This window comes from Dendroctonus ponderosae, unplaced genomic scaffold, assembly GCF_020466585.1.
Source record: "Dendroctonus ponderosae isolate FM_Combo_2020 unplaced genomic scaffold, Dpon_F_20191213v2 Dpon_F_20191213_1, whole genome shotgun sequence".
NCBI lineage: Eukaryota > Metazoa > Arthropoda > Insecta > Coleoptera > Curculionidae > Dendroctonus > Dendroctonus ponderosae.
The window spans coordinates 51,233,159-51,251,181 of NW_026017110.1; the positions used below are offsets into that span (position 1 = coordinate 51,233,159).

General features: G+C 33.5%; 2 protein-coding genes across 3 annotated transcripts in view; one reads left to right on the forward strand and one right to left on the reverse strand.

The window, feature by feature from the left end:
- LOC109537174 (elongation factor-like GTPase 1) overlaps positions 1 to 18,023 on the reverse strand; it is a 99,215-nt gene that overhangs the window by 36,482 nt on the left and 44,710 nt on the right. The window lies entirely within an intron of this gene.
- Positions 1 to 18,023, forward strand: part of LOC109537175 — a 49,934-nt gene that overhangs the window by 1,255 nt on the left and 30,656 nt on the right. The gene's annotated exons all lie outside the window — the stretch shown is intronic.

The following is an 18,023-nucleotide window of genomic DNA, read 5'->3' on the forward strand; positions in this document are numbered from 1 at the left end:
AAATATGGATAAAAAAATACTTTTTATGATATGTCTGGCATATAAAAAAAGTTCGATTTTTTCCATTTTTTATTTTTTACAATGTGTTAAAAATTTTAATACGTTTTTGTACATCCGAACTTAAAAGTGATTTTTACCAATCTACTGAACAGAGCGTTTATTGGTTTCAAAAGAACGATTTGAAATCACTGAAATATCCAAGTTGTGCCAGTTAAAATTTGCCTACCGCAATAATTATGTTTAATGTTCGCGATAATTCGGTTTTACCTATGTGTCAAATTTGGTTACAATTGCATGGTCGTTCGGATATAAAAAAAAATAAAAACACTTTTTATTTTTAACACCATAAAAGTCGCAAAATGAAAAAAAAATCGTTTTTCTAACGATACCTGAAGTCCTAATCATCAAAACTCGAACACCCTGTAAATTAATAACTAAGACGTGAAGCAAAAATTTCGCATTTAGACGAAATATGAAAATAATTTACCGAATTTATAAAAACGTACATATTTTAAAAAGAAATTAATTCTGTTCAACAGATGGAGTGATAATATATCAATGGACACAGCCATCTTGTACATTGACAGCAAAATAATATACATACAAAAATTACCACAGAAATCATGACAAAATTTGCTTTTGCACAAGGCAAAAAAAGTTTTTTGCCTAATAAAAGCAAAATTAAAATTCCAAATTGTGCCGGACAAATAAAATAAACTTATTTCGGCAAAATAACTTTCAAATCTATAGCCGAGTTTTCAAACTCGCGGCCTTCACTTAATATCGGCCTTTTGTGATTAAGGCTTTATGTAGGAGAGAAGAAGCGCAGCATTTTTATCTGGTATCAGAAAGATGCTGCAGGGTGTACTGGTTTGCACTAACAAGGCTTTGAGATTATATAGAAGAAAAATAGTTTGACATGCCTGCTTAGCTCTCATGACCCGAGCTACATAAAAAACTATTTACTTTAATATCCATTAATTTACAAATCATTATTCTATTATTATATATTAGACTTTAATGTGTAGATTATTTCGTACCGATATTTTTCGAATAAATATTCGCTTTAGAACGAATATCATTTGCTAGTAAAAATTAAAAACACCCAAAAAATTGACGCATTGTCTGCTTTAGCACCTTCCTAAGGCAATAATGCCTGTTCAAAGAAAAACATTCTTTTACTTTTATGTTGCATCGTTTAGCATAGAGTATAATTATAGGATCGTTTTAATGTACATCTTTGCCGCCATTCAAAGCTTTTAAATGTAAAATCACGGTTGTTAGTGTTGGATTAAACTCATCGCTTTAATACATATTTTTACGATTATGCATTAAAGCTCGCTAAATAATAAAACCATTGGAAAAAATGACAACAAACATACCTAGCGCTGGAAGGTATAACAGGCGAAACAGGCTTAACTAGGCAGAAGATCCCTTTATATTCAATATTCCGGTGATCTGAAACTAATTGATGAGATTGGATTTGATAAAAACATTCGATAAATTTTAATTTATGCTATATGAAGATAAACGACAATCATTAAGGTAACCACAGATTCAAAATTGCCAATATAGCTCAAGTAACAATGGTCCTACAATGTTATTGGCGAGGAGTTATAAAGATCAATTATTTTTTAACGAGCTGCAGGTCTATAAACAGCTTAGTAGTTGCCCTTTATCTGAAGAATACGAGAAAATAAAAATATGTTCCATCAATGGCGTCGACCGCAGATGAAACATTGGTCGTTTTCTTGAAACTACGAGATACGTTGGAAAAGTCTTCAAATGAACAAAATAATAAGGAAGTGCAAATTAATTATCTACAATTGGTATTGTGGCGAGGTTTATTGAGCAATTCATTAATAGGTATTGTGCTCACGCTCATTAAAACAATTATGAAGTATTCAACGTAAATAGGTGAAGAAAGACGTCTTAAAACCCGTTGTCTCAGCATCTTATCGTTAATGTTCACATAACGCCAGTGACTGCGAGACCTGTAAATGAAAATACCTTATCTTCACTTCACTTGTCACTTTGGTTAATTTTTTATAGTTGAATATCTTACCCATCGATCTCAAGTATTTTACTTATTATTGCGTAGAACGAGGGCTTCTTTTTTTAACGTACTTTTATATTGAGCTAGTTAGTTCTGCTCGGTCTGGTGGGTTTAGTAATCTTCGACGCCAGCAGCAATTTTAATAAAAGTTGATCAAAAAAATTGCACCACTGCTCGTTTAAACATTAAGCAAAATCATACTTCTTCACAAATTTGTTTATTTTATGGTTAAACTGTAGGTGGGCAAAGTCTCATTATGAATAGTAAATTTCTCATCGTTCAGGTCCTCGGCGTGATTTATGACAAATCGTTGCACACCAACTATTTTAAAACGCCTCTAAACAAATCTAAGTGATTTAATGCTGTGGGGTTTCCGTTTTCATGAGTAAAGGTCGGCCGAAGTTGACTCATTTGATTTACAAACGGAGCACTCCAACTAAATGTTAAAGAAGGAAGTTCGAGTTCTAGTTCAGCCATAGAAATAGACAATTACATTATGACAAATGATATTATTATTAGTATTATTTAATTATTAATTAAATGTTATATCTACTTGAACAATTAGGCCTTCATGAATTTACCTAGATTTCTGATGGGGTAGAAATATATTAACTTTGACCAACAGCACAATGCTGGGTAAGTGCTCAAGCATTTTCGCGTAAAAGACCTTCTAGTAGAAACTAGAAGATAGTAATCACGCTGTCGCAGAATCTCTAGCAAGTTGATATTCAAGTGTCTCGATTGACCGCCAGAAGCGAGTGTTTCAAAAAACTCCTGGACAAAATTAACGCATCAGCAGAACTTCTCATTATTTCTTGCAATATTCAGAATATTTGGTAGGAGTGAGGTAGGTCTGGGTAACGCTGTGTTGAGTTGCGCTTTTGAGTTGTTGCCGTCCTCTGAGCTAACTCATCCGTTAGTGAGTTATAACTAATTTATTAAAGCGGATTAAAGCTTTCCGAGACCCAAACTGGAAATTTAGCATCTGAAAAAAATTTATCAACATTTTTTATGAGAAAGGGTTTACCACTTTGTCCAAAGAACTAAAAAAGTCATCAACATTTTTTTATAAGTAACGTTTTTCAGCAACGGAACTGAGTTACTGCGCCGCGCCGTTCGGTTGGCGCACCAAGACATATGCGCAGCATTGCGCCAACTCCTAAAAATTCACTGAGTTACCCAGGCCTAGAGTGAGATAATCCACAATTAGCCGAACTGTTAAACATTCCAAAGAACTTGGAAATATCTGTAGTGCCGAAGGGCAAGGTCGTAAGAAGTCTACAGATGCCAGAGATGAGCGATATCTTATATAATTTGCTTTACGAAACAGACGTTCTACTAGTTTAGAGCTAAGCAGAGCCCTAGCAGCTCGTAATGCAATAATTTCTGCAAGAACGGCCATGAGAAAGCTCAATGATAGAGGATTCAACAGTAGAAGACTTGCACCACTGCTCACCAGAGAACAGAGATTTGCTAGACTGTGTTTTGCTAAGGAACACAGAAATGGACCCTCGACGACTGGAAGAGAGTTTTGTTCTCGTATGAAACGATGGAGGTGAGCGAGCCTGGAGAAGACAAGAAGGGGGCTGCCTGTAATATCTCTCCGAGAATACCGTTTTTTGGTGGATCAGTAATTTTCTGGGGAAGAATCTGCTTCAATTGTCGCACGGATCTGATCCCTATAAGGAGGAGATCCATGAATTCACTACTTTCTACTTGGAAAATATCTTAGAAGAAGATGTGACTCCATTTGCACCATTTATCGGAAACAATTTCTTATTTATGCAAGACAACGCTAGGCCCCACGTCCGTGAATATTCCAACGATGGACTGGCCACCAAGAAGCCCAGATATGAATCATATAGAGCATCTATGGGATGCACTTAAACGATCAGTCAGACAACACATACCAACTCCTATGACCAAGCTGTTCTTATCGAATGAAAAATATTCCCCAAGAGACCTTTCAAAATTTGATTAACAGCATGCCCAGACGAATGGTAGCAGTAATAAGTGCTGGAGGAGGATCTGCACGTTACTAAATTCAAGTTTTCGCATTTAATTTAGCTTTAAATGTTTTTTTGAAGCATTTTATTGATAGGTTTTCAGTGCACTTGACGTTATTATTTTCTGTCTGTATGTTAATTGAATTTTTTTTTCAGTCAACCATTAGTAGAAAACATTTTATTACAATATCATTTAGGTTGTATGAGTTGAAACTTAAAAAATAAAGGAAATAAACTTTTTATAATTGCCTTTTGATATTGTCCAGGAGTTTATATTAAAAATCTGGTGGATTTTTTTTCTCGAATAATCACTTAGCAGTATAAATAAGGGCAATTTCAAAGGCAATTTAAATCAAGGTCTCAGCAGTTCTTAAATGCCAATCTTTAGCTTGATTGAAAATACCGACAAATGACATACTAGTTTAATTGCCTAAAATGCACTCTGTCGACAAGAAGAATTATTCGCTACATCTTTCAACTGCATTACATTATCTCATTAATCAGAGTAGTGGAGGAAAAAAATGTCTAAGAAATTGCTTCCAAGTTTGTTATTTATTGCAGAGTTGGTAATTGAAAATTCAATCTGTTTGCAACAAAGCTAATGGATGGTAAAAGGTACTAATGCATTTATTTGCTGCTGAATGTAATAGAAAAATATTAAAAATTCGTATACATTGAACAAAACATTGAGAAAAAAACTCGTACAACGTCGCTATCAGTTTCAGATTGTGTCTAAAGAAGCATACATTTTTAGAATACACCCTGAAATAAAAACGAAGAAAAATTAGACGAATGAAAAACTAAAAACCTGCAGAACTTTGTTATTTTTGGACATTTTTTTTTGGGCCTGATAGAAACTGCTCAACAAAATAGACGTTACACGAAAAAATGTCGACTGTATCAATGTAACTTCTGTATCAATTCTGATTGCTTAGAGCGAATTGATTTCTGTTCTTTTTCGGTTTTTACGTGTATTTGCGAAAAAAATGTGCTACAGGTAAAGCTTCTATAGGATGCCAAATGAAACAATGCGGTCAACAACAACAATCACAGTGGACTTGAGAAAATCACAATTGAAAATACCGAATTGCACGAATAAACGAAATATTTGAAAGTAAACTTCACTTAGTTGATTGAAAGTCTTCCAGAATCATAGATTTCGGGGACAATTCTGAACATTTGAATAATTTTTCTGCAACCCTGTATATCGAATTTTCGCCGTAAATCTTTTAAATCATTTATGAAGTTTAAGCATAAACATCAGTTCTAGATCGTGAAACTCGTAAAACAGAACAATTGTCGCTGCGAAGCCAAAAGGTTGATTTTTTAGATCACCCTGTAAATAGAATAGATGGATGAAAAATGAAAATACCGTTTCGAGCTATTTCATTTGTCTTTAAACTTTTGTGATGAGATCCAAAAATTTTTTTTTCCCCAACTAGGAGTTGCCTAGTTTTTTCATTTGCCGCCTTATTTACAATTTATCAGAAGTTCCTAATTCTTACTAAACCTTTGCCTAACAAAACACAAATGAGACTCAATAACGCTTCAAACAAAAACAAAGTTGCCCCCAAGCAGTCAGAATTTGTCCAGTTCCAAAGTTGGGGCAAACTTATATTTCCGAAATTAAAAATATTAATTTAGAAATGCAAGGGTGAATTGCGAAAAAATAGTCAACACGTAAGACACGTTGAACCTGTTTTGCCCTATATAAATGGCATCAAAACCATGACAATTTAATATGATAAAATTATAATCAAATTTGTGAGTCCCAGTTATCAGAGTTAAGTAGGTCTCAAATATAATCTGTGCGTGCAGAGAAATTTCATTACTTACAGTTAATTTATAGAAAGGTATACTCATTTAAAGTACAAGATCGTTAATAGGACTCTTCAGTCGTGACATTACATGCCCTATATGACCTCACCTATGAAAAATTGTCTGCAGATTATGATCAAACGCGAAAAATATGAAAATGACTTTCAGTGGTAATACATTATGCATTCAGTGATATTTATTGAATAACAGGCGAAGATGCTTGTAGCACCCGTCAATTAGTTGGCTAAATGTTTTTAAATAATTAGGCACCTTGACAGCAAATGGAGTGAGATAAGTACACCGTTCTTTGTTCGGAGAAACAGTTTGCTCATTGAGAATTCCGTTCTTGTCGTGGTACGGTATTAACTATTCCTAAAAATAAACATGCAATTTTTCAATAACTAATTTACTTTAGCTATGTTCATTTTCAACTTAGTGCCTTCAATAAGTACAGAACTTTTACTATTGCAAACCACAAAGTTGGAAATGTTGCTGCGCCAAGTCAAACATAAAATTCAAGAAATATTATCAATCTATAGGGTACCAAGAGCAAACATGGTAATGTATCGAAAGTATTCATTTCACCGTGAGAAGTAACTGTTTTCTGATAAATGTATAAAGGCTAATTCACTGCATCCTGTGTATCGCTTTTAAGGCTAGAATTAGCTGTTCGATTTTCCTTGTTGGATAATTCAATGTAGGCTCCTCATTCTTCAAATTGCTAGTTATGGTCTTATGAGTGACGTATCGCTTAAAACCTAATATTTACTTAATTTTGGCGGGATCTTCATTCCTACTGGATAACTATAACTAACTCGTTCTCAGATAATTCAAACTAAGAGCGAAAACTGAACGTGATAAATGAAGTGCTCAATTATTTTCTACTCAACATGATTCAATAGTGCAAAAGAAAATGTGAAACCAGGTACATCAAATCAGCAATTAAGTTGTGGAATTCAAGAAATCTCTAGCTTTGCGGGAGCCAAAAAAGACAAATGAAGAATATGAAATCAGAGCATGAAAAGCCTGCAAACTATTCATGCCCCAAGCTTATCACTCAATATCTAACATTTTCACTGAATTTCCAATAACAGAAAGTGACTAAATAGCTACATGACACAGAATCTTGCTACAGGATTTCGAATAATTGCAAATTTATCTTACCTGAAATGTGAATCCGTGAAAACACCTACTCTAAAATGAATTATAAGTAGAACCATAGATAATGTTCTACGAGATGGCGACTAATACATATATCATTTTTCGGTCTACTTCACTCGCAATAAGCAAAAGGTGGACATGCTGAATTCCTACTAATGATTGTGGCAAATTGTTTTACCAATATTTACAGATATGGGAAAATGCACTTGAAATCCCATTGCAACCAGATGTGTGAATGATGTGATTAATTAATCAGACAGCATATAAATTGCTCAACAAAATAAATGTTTCAGAGCCCAATTTGCCCTAACTTTGAAACAATGGTTTTTAAGTCCACATGGTGGAAAATAAAATAATGCAAGCTTACTGTAAGTTTGACATGCTCCCAGTTGCACAAAAAACACATGTTTATGGATTTCAATACCAAAGACAAAACGGTTTTTGAAATTTTCTAATCTCATGTATTAACAGGTATTTTGAGGGTGTGCAAAAAAGCCAACTCTTTGGTTTTGCTGTGATAACATTTTTCCTCTTGGACCGATTTTCAAAATATAGAACTGATGTTGAAGTTAAAACTTCATAGTCGACTGAAGCTAAAGATACAGAGTTGCATTAAAAGTGACCCAAAACAGAACTGCTCCCAAAAATGCGGATTCTGGCACACCCTCAATTAAAGTTAATTTCACTTCCAAAGAATCTGTTTAATAATGCAACCCTATATATCGGAATTTCGTCTTAATTCGACTGTGATATTTTAGTTTCAACATGAGCTCGATATTTTGAAAATAGGTCCAATATGAAAAATGTTATGTATTACTGCAAGACCAAAAAGTTGATTTTTTGGGCTCACTCTGATCAGGTAAAAGATATACGCGAAAGGTTCAAAAATCGTTTTCAGCTACGAAAATACTGTCTGTCTTTATACATTTATTTGGAAATCCGAATGTATCTTTTAAACTTGAAAGCATGCTAAATTTTCAGAAATTTTGCATTGTTTTATTTTCCACCCCACCCTATCAGAACTGCATCTGCAGCACTAAATTTTTCCAAAAAGACTTACTAACTGAAAACGAATTGGATTAGCACAGCAATCAAAAGTATCAGTTGTTGAGCAGTTTATTATGCTAATTTCTCATGATTCATAACATTTGCTATGGTAAAACCTATTTCTATTGCTCTATGTTTATGAAAGGCTTATTTAAAACAGTTTGTTGACAGGATATGCCATTTGCGTTAAGAATGTGGATGTTTGGAAATATGTTAGCTTCTGCCAGCCACAACGGCCAGGGATAGTCCGGCAAGATAAATGATGACAAGAATAACAACACTTTAATTAATAAAATATGAAAACTGTGCTGAAAGTACAACTCATTAATAAACATAAACACTATGCAGACTTGCGTTATTGTTAATCGGCTTAACTCAAACCACGTATATTAACGAGTGGCACTCACAATCAAGTACTAGCAGAATAATTAGCAGTTACTGAGTTGTTATGATTATTAATATTTCAAATGAAAAAGGACCATTGAAGAGGCACGGTGTGGTAATAAATGAATAACTAAAAGGAATTGAAAAAAGTTTCTGATGCTCTTCCTTTGATGTTGCATTCAGCAACCAAGTTCAATTTTTCCATAGATCCAAACAAGTTTTCCAAGTGATTACGGAGATTATTATGCTACGGAAATTTGCCATTTTAAACTTCCTCAGATGCCATTTTAATAATCACTTTGATCACACACTTTTAACATTCATTGCGGATTTTTTATCACCATGCCCTGTCGCAATTTAGATTTGAGTTTTCTGAACTCCCGGTATATATAATTATACAAATCACCACGGTTAGGCGCTTGATTATCTTCCAGCATTGTTCTCATTTATATGGTTAACAATGCCAGCACTTCATCTATTCTATAAAAGCCGATATAATTTTTTTGCGTAGGTACTGGTACTTACTGAATACTATTTTCATTTTATTTCATCTATTTTACAATATTTTACGGAAATCGACTTTTTACAGATGGGCTTATTTACTGATTGACTGAAGCTTGTTAACGACTTTCGAAGGCATTGTTCAAGTTGAAATACTGTATTGCTACCAATCATCCACGTTTTTGTCCTAATATGTACATCAAATTGGCTATAAAACTATATTGAAGTGATGACAAACAAAAAGTGTATGCAAAAATTTAAATCGAGCTGGCGCATCGTCAGTCGGCCTTGCCCAACGGGTGTTTGCACCCAGTACCGTGAATAATTTGTTACCAATTTTAAAAGAAATTTTAATGAGGAGCAAACCGGAAGACGAGAAAACTTTAAAGTGTATTGGAAACAGTAAAAGCACGATAATGTGGTTTAGCTGAAATGAAATTTTGAGCATCGTCTGTTAGTTCAGAATGATGCGCGAATAACGAATTGTTTTAAGTCAAAGCGACGAAAAACCACAACCAGCAAAACAAATTAGAGTACAGTTATAATTTATGATGGTGAGTAAGCCTTAACGAGATATTTTATGGTCCTGTTAAATGTTACGATTTAAGATAATAGAACTATCCCAGATCTCCCGTGGCAAAGTAAGGTAATGTTCAACTTTCTGCGCCATAACTAAAATTGCCAACAAAATTCAACAATTCCAACTCCAGCAGTTTGAAGCAGTTTCAAGAAACCAAATGTGCCTTTACAATAAAACCAATTACCGCTGTAAAGCAAACTGATGGTCACACGGTCAGATTAAGATAATAATAAATTCATGGCACTCAGATTATTGAAATCAAGACAACCGATGTCAAAGCTGATATTTAAAGATAATTCGAAAATTGTTGCGATTTTCTGATATCTATACTGACATAGATTTCATAAAGAATTCAATGTGAACGGGAATTCAAATATTTTCAAAACGACTTGATTCGTTGCGGTTTTGAGAGTAACTGAAGCTGGATAGTTAAATGCAAGTTTTTTTTATAAAAACTGGAATTATTGCGTTAATTACAGATTTACAAATGAAAAGTCCTTTTTAAAAACCAAAGTTTTATTTCCACATACAAGATTTCACATGGATTGACAGAGAATCTTGCATGACAATTTAAAACTTTGGTTTTAAAAAAGGACTTTTTCATTTGGAAATCTAGAATTGGCGCAGTCGGTAGATTTAGACAACATCAAACCTTACAATGGAGACGTAAATAGTTTGAACAAATTTGTAAAAAGATACGACAATGTAATAGCCACATATCGCGAATTCAATTATACTGATCTGACAACTATGAGTGGGTTCAGGAAAAAGTAATTGGTAGAGCAGAATCTATGGTAGGCTATAGAGCCGAACTAGATAGCTTTCCTAAACTAAAACTGTCACAATCAATGCTTTTCTCATCGCAGAGACTTGGACCGTTTAGTCCAAGAACTCACGAGAACGCGCCCAAACAAGAACGAACACTTAATTGACGTTGGAAGGCGTTTACAACTAATCAGAAGTAACGTAGTCCAATAAATAAGGACCAAAATATTAATAAGGGAATTTATCCCTGAAGGTAACGAAAAATTATGTCAAATAAACTACTATGATAAAACAGCATTAAATACTCTGCAGGATGCACTGGTGTACTTAAGATAATATGTACATCAAGAAACCTGAATCTCTAGAAGATGCTATTTCATATGTCAGCGAATTCGAAAATTTCAAACGGCTGTAGGGCAACTTTTCAGACAAAAACAGAAGTTTCAGGAACTTTTCATTCCAACAAAGACCAAATAATTTGCAAGCTTTTCAAAATAGAAAACCAAATTTCAACTATCATCAAAATCCATTTGGAAACGACAATTTGAACCAAAAAATCCTCCAAACTCAACCCAGAGAACTACCATCAAAAAGATACGCGACGAAGAGAAAAGTGTTCGGTCGACCTCAAAATGTTTTTCAACCAAAACACACCCCGCAACACTTGTTGCCAAGAGCAGCTTCAATGTCTGGAATATCGCGGAACTCTTCCATTCAACGGCCTGCTAACCAGAATTTTCAAAATCAAAACTATTCAACTCGAAACGTTCCTAATCAGACCTTCAGGTCACAACCCAATCAAAGACCAAACTTGGCTTCACAAGAACTTTGCACTAATAAGTATTATGATGAAAATTCTACTCCCGAAAATAACTGTAATTACGCTGATAACTATTATTATCATTACCAACTATCCTACCGACTGCGCCAAATTTAGATTTCCAAATGAAAAAACTCTCTCTCTCTCTCCTCTCTAAAAACCAAAGTTTTATTTCGACCTACAAGATTTCACGTGCTGAAGGCTTGACAGAGAATCAGAGTAATGGGCAAATGGGCATTCTTATAGACTGGATGGAAAATGCTTTATAAACATAATATGTACCTTTGCGCTGCTGCGTTCGTGCCTTCCAGATATGGCGTGGATATCTCGTTACTCGCCATAAAAAAATTGATAAACTGTATTAGAACACAAAATTAGTTTAGAAGTATTTGCTAAATATTGTATGAGCTATCTATCAGTATTTCTATCTAATTTACATTAGTTAGCTCTCCAGCATTCACTTCCAATCTTTCTGCAAATTTTTGCGCCTGTGCTTTTCTAAAAATGCATCAACATAATTAAGCAATTTTCTTTACCGCCTAACAGTCGTCACTCAGTAGGTACCGTCCAACAATTTCTTTAACTGTATCTGCGTATTATTTATTCCAATATTTACCATGCAATAACTGTAAATATATCTAAGATTGTATCTCGAATCGGTAGAATTTTTAATCTGCAAAATTCGCATCGATGCTGAATGGAAATAAAGGTATTCAACATTTTACAATTAGAAAGAGGAATTTCATTATAGACAAATAGCAATTAAATTCGAAATGGTCGTGCGCAAGAATAATTTGAATTCTGTGAAGAAGAAAAAAATTCTGAAATACCTTATTAGACAAAAGTGCGTGATAAATTGGGATTAAATCGATGAGATTTAAATTGTATTTTAAATTACATAAGGTTGGAGATGAAGATACAGGCAATTTCCTTGGGATGAAAAATACTCATACTTTGTGGACGGAACTTAACGTAAACTAACTGAAATTGATTTCAAAAATTGATTGATTGAATTAGAACACAAATTCAGTGGGAAAATAATCTAGATTTAATTTAAACGCTACATTGTTTAAGATTCAAGTAAGTTTTTATGACTGTATTTCAAATTTTAACATAAACAATGTTGGGGTTTTAGTCATATATTTAAAATATCACAATTGCCTACAACGTACTGCCTACACGAACAAACTGATGATGGTGGAAAACACCGAAACGCTTTAATGACTAAATTGTGATATTCTAAATAAACGACTGAAACCCAGAAACATTGTTTATGTTAAAATTGTTTAAGATTTCGATATGAACTTTGTGTAAACAGATCTGGACTATTTTGAACAAACACTTATAGCTTTAGTAAAGGATTTCAAGACACACTAATCTAAATTGATCTAATTTCATGGAAAACACAGACAAGCAATATCCCTAACAGAAAATTTTCAAGCAGAATAATAAAAAAATTATAATGGACAAGCAGTAAAACAGAAATTGAAACATGCATATTATTATGATATAATCGGCACGTTTAATGGCTTTTCACTTTCAATATGTTGGAAACGAGCAGGTATTGTAGTAGGCAGTTCTCGTAAGAGACATGCAACAGTAGAATGTATTGTGATTATTAAGAACTGTTAAAAATTGGTGCTTCTTAAATTTAAAAAAATCATATGCTGGTTGTTTCTGTAAATTTGCCTGCCACCAACTGGAGGTAATTCACATACAGATATACATATATGATGTGGAAGGGAAAGTGAAAAAAACATTTAACACAGTTTGGGTTAGTTGGCGTTACTTTTGCCACTTTGAAAATAGTATGTACAAGACAAGACAATTTTCTATACAGCATTAATTTCATGTTGATCATTATTATAACTAGGCTCGTTCTGTTGAAGACCTACTCAAGTTCTCATGCATCTTTACTATGATTCAGCACTCTCGGTTCACTGCAGTTTCATTTTCTATCGTCTGCTTGTCCAATAAAGTTTTTCTTCTAGACTTTTGTGTGTTAAAATAGGAAGAAGTGTGTATATAAGAAACCACTACATCAACGTATAACCTCCATATCATTAAAACCCTGATAAGTGATTTCTAGTCATTAAGTCCTCAACTAATTGCATTGTTTGAAATGTGCTCTTATCCCGCGATTTTAATTAGATCATCTTGAAGTATGTATTGTGGACACTACAGGAACCCAAAGGTACCGGTTTCCCTATTATTTGAATTGATATTCAGGCATAAAGAAGCCGGTAATTTCATCACTTATTTCAGGATTTAATTAGCAAATCTGAAGCTAAATAATTATTGATCCATTAATTTCGACGTAACTAAAATTTGGATTATGGCACTAAATGAATACGCCGTTTGCTTAATAGAACAGTTAAAGGTGTTAATACGGTCAGGCTTTTAAGCACATTGATAACTTCTCTCAAATCTTTTAGAAAAAACTAAATCAATATACGATGAGTAGTCAAACATCAGTATAACAAAATAGAGAAGGAAAAACTGATATGATATGTAAATTTCGATGCAAAGTAAGTAGTTGGACCTATCTTGTGCTGTAGGTAGGTACACGTAGGTAAAAGCTGAAATAACTTATCAATAAGTCGTGTGTGCATATTTAAATTACTGACTATATATTACTGTCTGAATTTGCATTCCGATGTTATGTTTTTCATATGTATGATGTCCAGCGTTTTACCGAACCGGTAGCATTTTAAACAGAATATTTCAACCTCCAGTAATTAACGACTACCAACTTCCCAACTAACTTGTACATATTAAATTATAACAGGATATACACGGGAACTTGCGAGCTCGCTAAGATATTAATATTAATCGACGTTAGCATTTGGGCTGTTAGAAAACGGCGAATTATTTATTACAGGATAACATGAGAAGAATATCCTTTTACAGCATGGAATGTTTTGATGTTCACAAACACGTAGATGCTGTTTGAAAGCAGTTGCAGTCTGATAAATTCTATGCACAAATAATCAGTAACGTCTGAAAAATACCACATAAAAAGAGATGCAAATTCCAAGAGTATTAAAATGACCAGTCAATGCAGCAGCATGTAAAGCTATCTTTACAGGAAACCTCAGATGTACATCTTAAGCGAGTGTAAGCGTTCAAGGGTCAATTTATGTATATTTTCCGCGTTCTCGAATAATAATTCGCAGTTTCCTTGAGTGCAGAGAAATACATAAAATTACTATTTACCCCACTAATTAATATGCATTAATTGAAGATATGTAAGAGCACCAGGAAATGCAGATCTAACTATTCCAGAACCTCAGTTCATAATGAAATTTTAGAACAGTTATAAATGTATGAAATTCATTTGAAGTGGAATGCTATGTACTCAAGTTATGAACTCCCTAAGAAGCGCTACGAGCTTTAGTCAAAACATTTAAATTTAAATCATTTCAACATAACATACATTTTATGCAATTATATGTTGGTATAAAAGGTTACTGGCATCTAAATGGTTTTAAACCTCTTTTACGTGGTGTTTATGTCATTGTAACAGCCTTTGCTGTTCAAATAGCTCGACACTTTGCACTTATATTACCTCTTCGTGGTACGGACGCGAAAAATTAATTCAAATTTATTAAAATTGAATCGCCAGTATGTCAATTTAGAAATAATAAATTTATTACGCGGAAAGCGGCAACATAGACGGGTTGATTGTGAATTTAATAAGGAATACTTGTATCGGCACCTAGTAGCATTTCCTTGTCCCATTAGAACTAATTTAATTTGTTTATTGAAGTATTTCTACTGATAGGGAGTTTAACCACATAGTCTAGAAAGGTATTTAAAGAAATACAATTTTATGAATGAATCAAGAATTGTTCAATGTATAGAACAGTACGACAAATAGTCAAACAGAATGAGAACTAATTTAGAAATCAAGTTCAGGTGAAGCAATAAAAATTGAATCGTTGACTGAATAAAAGTAGAAAGTCCATAACAGGATATGAAAAAATATATTAACGAGGTATAAAGAATTAATTTGAAATCTAGGTACATGCAGTAAAAGTGGTCATGCCTAAATTCAGCACGTTTTACTTCCGACAGAATTCGACCAATAAAGTAATAAATATTCGGATAAATACCGACTATAACAACTTGAGCAAATATTATTAGAGATGGGCTTCCGTTCTTACATTCTCAAGATAAATCAAGCAGTGCTGTGATATCCTCTTAGTACTCCAGCTTCAAGTGGAAACTACTAACATAGTAGGCTGAAGTATAATTACTTCCTCCTTGTACTAATTCAAAAAAATACTTATCGAACTCATTATCCATTGAATAGAATGTATTTTAAGAATTATCTTGTACTAGCAAAACAGGGTTCTCTTTCAAACGAATTTATCGAATTACATAAGATTTGTGAGCAGATTATTGAAGACAGAACTGATTACTTTCTAGAGAGTTCCTGAAGGATCATTAAGGAATCTAATTACTGAAACACTTAATTGCTCTTGCTGCAAATAAACAAGCGAAAGGTCATAGAGGAATAGTTACAGTTTACGCGTATCTTGTATGTTCTTGATTTACTTTTGTGTCAGCGGTAAGCTAATGTAATAAAGCACCCAAACGTAAAAAAATATGAAGGAAAAATTACGAGACTTAGATTAAATTACGAAATGTAAACCCGTTACTGGTGAGAAAAAATTGGAGATATATTGGAAATGCTAAAATACTGTCATGCAGTACTAAGGTTATTCCTTATTTTCATACTGCATTTCTCGTTCGCGCTATTTATCTAACGAAATGATAGTTATTGGAATGCCTAGTTCACTGCTTTCAGTATTAAAAAAATTGTTATTGTCTAACCTAACCTTACAGAATTTATTATTAACAATTTTACGTTGGTGTATTTTTATTATTTACCTTTTCAATTGGATTTTGGTTGCTGTTTGAGCATTGCCGCTTAATTTTTACATTGGAGGAAATTCTAGAAGCCTCAGTCATAGGCGGAGCAAGTGAAAATGAACTTGAATATTTAATTTTGAATAATATATTTATAAAGATGGATGGTTATCAGACGGAGGAAAGAAAATATTTTTCTTTAGAACAAATGTCCGATGAGTATAACTATGTCTTGAAGTGCATATTCTCAAGGTTTAGTGGTGATACGAGGAACATATACTATAAACAAATTTTTGACCCTTATTTGATCCTCCTTAGTCATTACGGCTTGATATTTATAAGTTTCTCAACATCACGACGTATTTGGTGAATTACTTAATTTAAAGCCGTAGTTTTTACATTGGATTACAGCTCAAGGTTTATAAAGATTTGTAAGTTTACAAGCATGCTGAGTCTGGCTCGGTTCAAGAGATATGAGAGAAATTTCTTCAATGAATTCTGAAACATTATCAAATTCTTCTTCAACAACTTCAGCTCGAACCTAAAAACTACAGCTTAAAAAAATATTATGCCTTTTAATGTTACAACAACCAATATCTGGCATCTTCATTCTAGCTCTTTTTAAAAATTGTGTTAGTATTACAATATTTAATAAGTAGTTAAACGTAATGCTTACATATGTAAACCAGTTTTTAAATGGAAATGGGTGAAACTGGGAAACTATTGACCGTCCAATGTCTCTCTATTTTTTGGTTCTAGAACTGTCGTAATATTAGCTTTATCGCTTGATTTTGCACGCACGGTCATCCACTTGTGAATTACTACATACATAATGATATGCAACTTAAAACCTTAAGACTATTCGTGTATAACAGTTTAACTTACAGTTTGGATTGAAAACGACTTAAAGAAAAGTTGCATCCGGGATTAAAACATCATTAATGTTGATGCCAATATATGACATTCATTGCCAGTTGAAAATAAGCTGCTTAGAATGTTCTATCGGAATCAGATAATTACATTCAAGAAATTATAAGCGATTGTGTTAAGCAAACATGATCATGGCGGATCGCCGATGTTGTTTTCTTCTTTGACCAAATGCTTGCATTTTGAACCAATTTTCAACATTCAACGGATGTATTCAGATACGCATATACGATTTCTTAATATTTACCTTTCCCAGGCCTCAAGAAGTTCGATTACCAGTTGCTGAATAGCAAAGATTTAATATTTAATACGCATGCAGACAATCAAAATTGCTTGCACAATTCGCTCTCAATTCGCGTAGCCTGATATACTTTCACATACTAGTTCACTGTCAAATTGTGAACTTCACTTTGCAAAATATACCAATATGCCAAGCCTTGATTGCTACTTTTTATTGCAACGGGCGCTCGAAGTCAAAAGACACTAAACAGTTTGATCAAGTAAATAATGCATAGCTATTTGGAAAAAATTAATTGTAAAAGTAAGACCAATAGAAGTTGGCAAAAAAAATAAATTAACCTATGCTTGAGTATGTCAAGAACTATATAACTAGTAGCTCGGAAAGATCTGATGAAGCGACATAGTTTCAGCGTATGACCACTCAGGAAGTATTAAATTACATATTAATATGCATATATACAGGGTGATTCACAACCTTATGGGCACAGAGCAGAGGCGTGTAGAGGAGTTCAAAACAAGTCGCATCAATCAGAGTTGACATTTTAAGTTTATGAGATATTTTGCTCACATTTTTACCGTAGTCTACTGTTTATACCCGCTACCCGTAGGTACGCTAACTGGTTGCGAAAATCTACAGAGTTTCACATTTTACCCCGCGAAGTTTTTTTATGGTGCGCCAGTGACTTTTTTATTTCATTTTTTTTGAACATTTTTTTCTTTTTTTGTCAAATAAAGAATTTTTTTTATCTTGCAGTTTTTTCGTATCTGCCTTCGTTTTCGAGTTATTTATTTTAGTACAGTAGGCTGTGCTCCTTTTTTAAATTACACGCATCAATTTCCTTG